Source organism: Rattus norvegicus, chromosome 9 (assembly GCF_036323735.1).
Source record: "Rattus norvegicus strain BN/NHsdMcwi chromosome 9, GRCr8, whole genome shotgun sequence".
In the NCBI taxonomy this organism is placed as follows: Eukaryota; Metazoa; Chordata; class Mammalia; order Rodentia; family Muridae; genus Rattus; species Rattus norvegicus.
Genome location: NC_086027.1, coordinates 92,478,840 through 92,485,661, shown reverse-complemented (window position 1 = coordinate 92,485,661; position 6,822 = coordinate 92,478,840). Strand labels below are relative to the sequence as shown.

Sequence of the window (6,822 nt, the reverse complement as noted above, 5' to 3'; positions counted from 1 at the left end):
ATTGGGTCAGTACAGCTTTTGTTGTGGCTCAAGTTGAGGCTATTGCTAGGTATGTGATTAGGCTCTGGAAACCTCACAGAGTCATACTGATCAGATTTGATAGAGGTAGACCACCTGAAAATTTATTCAGGAGAATCAAACAAAAAGATAAACTTGAGTGTGCCTACTTGGATTCCTGGTCTCAAGGAGATTTAGCAAGTGACAAGGTGCTTCTCTTAAAAAAGCAGTTTCAATCGGCCCTTGGAGCCCTGCACCTGTAGCTAAGATATGTGTAGCCACTTCAATTTTGTTTTCTGATTGGTTTTAAATGTATAAATATTCTCTACATGCCTTGGTTATGGACTATTGGCTTTTAAGTTATTGGATATGGTTTAAAAAATGTAACATTGATAATAGAAAGTTGATATAAAACTGGTAAAATTTAAAATATGCTCATGTTTCTGTTGATACCTGTTCCGGTATTATACACGCTACTCTGATGACTGGTGAAAAGGCTCATAATGCCATTAGCCATTGCTTAGAGGCATGGGCAGCCTGGAGAAAGCCTGATAGTCTCAAGACAGACAATGGGCCTGCCTACACTGCAAAGTTCTTTCAGGCATTTTGCCAGACAATGCAGGTCGGTCATACTACAGGCTTACCATACAATCCCCAGGGTCAAGGAATTGTGGAAAGAGTACATCGTACCTTAAAAGAGCTTATACAAAAACAAAAAGAGGGGATTGCCAACAGCCGAACACCAAAAGAACAACTTTCTTTAGCTCTATTTACTCTAAATTTCTTAATTTTGGATGCGCATGGCCGCTCTGCTGCGGATCGCCATGCTGCTACTACACCTATAACTAATCCAGAAGTAAAGTGGAAGGATGTCTTGACTGATGAATGGCATGGCCCAGATCCCGTGATTTCGAGATCTAGGGGAGCGATTTGTGTTTTTCCGCAGAATCAAGAAAATCCAATTTGGGTACCCGAGCATTTGACTCGAAGATTGTCTTCTGCTCTTCCTGAAGATGAGACTACGAACCCTACTATTACTACTGGGAATGTTAATACAGGTTAATTCGCTCACCCTGTGGGCTATTGCCAGATCCTGGCCAGTACCCATGCCAGTTCATAGCAATTCTACTATTTTGAGAATAAGACTGACAAGCATAATCTCTGGCCTTGGTTTCAATGGGTGCTGTCCAATGAGCAAGGGGCATGTACATCCCTGACCCCCTTTGCTAGGTTGATGGGAGAGAACTTCGTGCTGTATAATGTTTCAGCTACCAGAAAAAGTTGATACCAGGTTGATCAATATTCAATATAATAACCTCTTGGTAAATAATACTGCCACTAGTACTTCAGTATGTGCTAGATCACATTTTTTCTGATAAGCACTAATGTAAGCAGTGGTGCTTTAAATTGTAATAGCTCTGATGTAGTCTGCTATTTAGCTGAATGCTGGGATGGCACCAATGACACCGCAGTGATGGTTAAGATTCCCTCCTTTGTGCCAATCCCAGTGGAGGCAAACCCAGATAGCTTTCCTATTCTTAATTTGCTGAGAGACAAAAGAGATTTTGGAATTACGGCAGCAATAATTTCAGCCATTGTGCTGTCTGCTGCCGCAGCTACCACAGCTGCAATCGCTATGACCAATCAAATACAGACGGCTGAGACTGTCAATCAGATTGTAGAAAGAACTGCAGTGGCACTAGAGATACAAGAAGAATTTAATACCCATTTGGCATCTGGCCTTCTATTAGCCAATCAAAGGATAGATTTAGTTCAAGAACAAATTGAAGCACTGTATCATATGACACAGCTGTCTTGTGTTTCCTCCCTGAGAGGTTTATGCATTATTCCTTTTTGAGCTAACTTTTCTCAGCATTTTCAACAGAGCAAAGAAATCTCGAATTATCTGAAAGGAAACTGGTCCATGAAAGCAGAGCAACTATCAAGACAATTGCTGATGCAGATTGCTGTCCTCAACAGCACTAGGCTGGACCCCATCACAGTTGAAGACTTTACCTCATGGATTACCAATGCTTTCTCCCTTTTCAAGGAGTGGGCGGGCATGTTTGTCCCGGGGAGCTATTGTCCTTCTGGGATGCAGAGTAGGTCTCTGGCTTATTGGCCGTTTAAAAAGAGAACATGCCAGACACAAAGTGGTTGTTTACCAGGCTATGACCGCCATCAAAAAGGGTACTTCTCCCAACATATGGCTGGCCTCTTTGAAAGATCAAGAGTTCGCCCTAGATCATTTTTGTCACAGTCATGTGGAGTCATTGTATCCAGGGACGGGCAACTTTCCTCGAACTCGGACCAACCTAAGACACGGGGCCCGGTGGCGATAGGGTAACTCTATGACGGGTAAGGCCGAGTTTGGGTGAGAACGACCTAAGACAGGAGCAATGACAAGATTGACGTGACACCCAGATCTAGACCAGTCATTTTATTAAACAAAAAAGGGGGAGATGTAGAGAGCGGTGTGGCGAAACAAAGATGGCGCCGACATCCAGCCTTGTCTGGATATAAATGACTTACTGCGCATGTGCAGGCTTGTCCCCTTGCTAGGGCTCCCTCTAGTGGTGAACAGCAGTACTGCACATGTGCGGTTTATGCACCAGGTGTTAGTTGACCGTTAATATGCTAATGAGGTGATTCATTCTCCGCCAATCCCTGGAGGACAAGTAGTGGGGTGATCCAAGCCCCACCAATCCCTGAGAGATAATTAGCATACTGTTGTCTATATAAGCCGAGCGATTTTGCTGCTCGGGGTCCCTGTTCAAGAGAGCTGTAACACTAAGAGAGCTGTAACACTAAGAAGAGCTGTAACACAGTAAAGGCTTGTTCGCAGAAGAATCCTGTTGCCGCGCGTCGTTCTTACTGGCGGGACATTAGGTGCGCGACAGATGGGATCTCTAGCTGGGGAGGAGGAAGGGAAGTTAATGCGAAAGAAGGATCGATGAGGCACAAATGACACCAAGGTGGTTTGACAAAAACCTCAAGGAACTACTTTATTTTATACTTACCTGAAATTACACGAAATGCCAACACAAAAAGTTATATGTATTTATTTCTATATGCATACATATGTATATGTACATGTTTGTGCATATATGTATATACACCCATGGTGTGTATGTATATGTAAAAGTATGGTAAAGCCATTTGGACTAACAAGGCCTCTTTCATCAATGTAACCCTTGGTTACCTTTCAGGGGTTGAAGGTGGGCCTCTCTTGCTAAAGAAAGGATACATAGGAATCAGATTATTTGAGTTTCTTCTTTTGGTCATACTATACCTGGCATTGCTGTGTTTATCTATCCCTCTTATTAAATTACTATTTTCCTTTTAAGTAAATTTTAGCAATAATTGTAGTGTGTGTGTGTGTGTGTGTGTGTGTGTGTGTGTGTGATTTGTAAAAAAGGAGAAAGACTTTTAAGGGAAAACATCTCTACCTTTTTCTAGTAGGCAGGTGTTTATTATGGGACTAAGTCCCTTTTGACCCTTCAGATTCACAGGAGGCCAAGATTATGGCTCCTCCGAGCTGCTCTCTCCCTTGGACATCAGCAGTGCATGATTTGTGGCTATGCTGTCAGAGCAGAAACAGTATGCTCCTCTGGGTGCGGCCCCTCAATGTTGTCCTGCTGGCTGGAATCAGCAGTAATTGCTTGGAAAATGATGGTTTAATTGGCAGAGGTATCTGCAGTGTTGCTGACGCTCATAATGGCAGCTGATCAAGCTGTTTTCATCCATGGTGTCCAGACACTTAGGTCCCATGCACAGTCTCGTTCACCATCATCCAGCTTGTCAGAACATAGGCATATTGTTTCTTGCTGCAAATTTATTTCATCTTGGTGGGCAGAGGTCTGTTTTCAAAGTCCCACAATGAGAAATTAAAATGGATATTTTTTTGTTTGATGGACATCCAGTCTTCTATGATGATCTCAGCTTTGCTTTTCTGTATAATGGCTCTGTTTTTGAAGCACTGTTCTTTAAAGCCTATGAAATGTCATAACTTTGGCATCTAATTATTTATTTGTACTGGGGTGGATTTATTTAATTTCTGCTCTGCGTACTTATGAAAACTATTTCTGTCAGGACATCAGTAGCCTTGATGTTTATTTATGATCTGTTTTCAATATTTAATCACCATTCCCCAGCATAGCATTTTTGAGGGATCCACATTGAGACACTACTATGAAAGTGTGGAAATACACTGTGATTGACTGTGTTTTTAAAGAGAAGGTTGGCCCCTGCTGGGTAAAGAGTATGTCTTCAGCACACATAGCCATGAGAATGTAAAGAAAATGCTGCATGTGTCCTAAGATTACAGGTAGCGTTCAATGTGTTTATTTTTGGTTATGCCCTAAAACTCTCAAAAAGAAAATATCCTTTTTTTAAAAAACTATAAATTTTATTTCAGATTATAGAAAGAAGAGGGCTCCTAGAAGTTTCAAAAAAAAAGAGTAATCGTAACACATGGTTGTGAAGCTCTTGTTTTCAAAGCCAAGCTGGCCAGCCAGGACATGAGTAAGTGAGTTAGTCAACAACACAGCTTCTCTGGCTTGAGAAGTGAAATAGGTACCTGCTTACTAAAACCCAAATCTCCTTTGCTTTTTGCTTTCCACTTCTATTTTATGTGAAGAAAAAGAAAGGGACACAGTGACCTAATTATTATCAGGTTAGATCCTGTAAAAGCTTCCAATAAATAGGTATGCTTAGTCATCCTCTGCAGGGAAACTTTTCCAGCAAAGAAAACAATAACTGTCATAAAACATCATCAGTGTAAACAACCAAAGGAAAAACTAGGCCAAGATGTCCTGACCCTAATGGGAAGGAAGTCCTTTATAGGGAGGATGAGACGCACTTGCTGTACTTTAAAATGAGTAGAGGTGAAGGGCCTTCGAAAGTCTCAAGAACTGTTGCTAGTGCTAGAGGGATAGCCCAATGGTACAGTATTTACCTGATGGGTGTGAAGCCCTGGATTTGATATACGATCTCCAGAAGAATGGGAAGGGGGTGAAGATTAAAAAAAAACCCGGAAGTAGATTTTCAGATACCTTTCTACATTGCGATCTTTCTCACCAAGTCTTCATGTAAGCTGAGGAAGGCCACATGCTAGTATCAGAGACCCTGCTTTGGAATCACATCACTTACCTGAAAGCTCACTTAGGAGTCTTAATTGTGTTTGTTTTCTCTCCCAGTCAAAGAATTAAAAGGCAGGGGTGGGGGGAGTCTCAAGCATGACAAGGAGAGAAGAGGAACCCAAACCAGGACAAACAGAAGACAGAATCAACAGTTGAAGAAAGGCATTTATTGGAGGTGAGGAAACAGACACATGCAGCAAGCACAAAGAGAAGAAGATTCTTCCCAAAGCAGGTGGAGGACTTGGGAAACTGCAATCCAGTTTCCTCTTGGAGACTTTATTTTTAATCTCTGCGAGATCTTGCTCCCCTAACTTAGGGTTAATCAGTTTGAAGAAAGAGAGTATGGTTGATTATCCTGGAACGGTTCTGGTGACATGTACTGACCCAGCCTTTGAACTTGTTGAGTCAGTCCATCAACAGGAAGCTTGCTGCTAGGAGACAAAAGCCTACAAGGCCTTTGTTTAAGCTGACTTTTGTGTCCAGTCAGGAAGGTGAGGAAAAAGCAGTCCCTCTTTGAAGCTCCCCACCTTTAGTGAGTAACCATGGTCCCTTCCTTTATTTACCTTTATACCTAATGCAGTATCCCTTACCTGAGTCTGTCTGAATCCTAGTTCCTCCCTGCTACTTTTTTTGATTGAATTTTGAATTAGGTACTTTATATTTCTCCAGATGAGTAGAAAACAGACTGTGACCCCATTCCTGAGGAACAATCAGGGGCCCTTAAATTAGGAAAGCCACACAATACATTAAGTGGGCTACTGAGCACAGTGAAGAAAAAATAAATAAATAAATTAATTAATTAATTAATAAATCACACAACAAACAGAAATAGCCTTACATCATGTTATCCAATGTCCTTATGAAAATCATGTGTGCATGAAAACCTACACATACATACATACATACATACATACATACATACATACATACATACACACATACATATATACACACATGTAAGAGCACATATCACCCACGAATCAGTATTGATATACACATAATTTTATATTTTAAGGTCTCCTGGGTTTCTAAAGCAGTGTTCCTAGAAAATAGACTATATTGCAAAGTTTAGAATGATACTCCTTAGATTTCTGCCTATATTATGTAGATAATCCTAGCAGGACTGATAATTCATGCTTATGTAGTGAATAGGTCTACCTATAGGCCACTCAGAGGAACGAGAATAAATGTATCCTGTTTTCCTATAGACAAAGCAGCACATTCTTTGTAAATTGGAGTATGGAATGGCAGCCACAGTTTCCTGGAAAGGGGTCTCATTCCATATATTTCAGATAACTAGACATAAAGACCAATCAATACTTTAGGAAATCTACATTCACATATTCAGAGCCACTGCGTCAGCATCACTGATGAACGCTCTCCAAGTAAGCTCAAACTACTGAACTGATGTCATTGGAAAAAAAAAAAAAACTTTTGTGATCAGTGTTGCCCAACAGGACCTCTAGAAGAAAATAACCTTGACCATCACCAAGCTGAGATCTTTTCTTTTCTTCTTTTTTTACTTTTTAAAATGTAATTTAATGTGTGTGCAAGCATTTTCTTTTTTTTTCTTTTCTTTTTTCATCTTTATTAACTTGAGTATTTCTTATTTACATTTCGATTGTTATTCCCCCTCCCGGTTTGGCCAACATCCCGTTAACCCCTCCCCCTCCCCTTCTATATG

General features: G+C 40.9%; 1 long non-coding RNA gene across 2 annotated transcripts in view; it reads left to right on the top strand.

Annotated features, from left to right (window-relative positions):
- Window positions 1-6,769, top strand: part of LOC120094724 (uncharacterized) — an 8,387-nt gene extending 1,618 nt beyond the window's left edge. Inside the window, exons 3-4 of one of the 2 annotated variants that reach the window (XR_005489248.2) lie at window positions 944-2,886; window positions 3,207-6,769. This is a non-coding gene — a long non-coding RNA (uncharacterized LOC120094724). Of the gene's footprint in view, window positions 2,887-3,206 lie in introns of both variants that reach the window. The other variant, XR_010054841.1, reaches the window with a different exon arrangement.
- The last annotated feature ends 53 nt before the right edge of the window (window positions 6,770-6,822 follow it).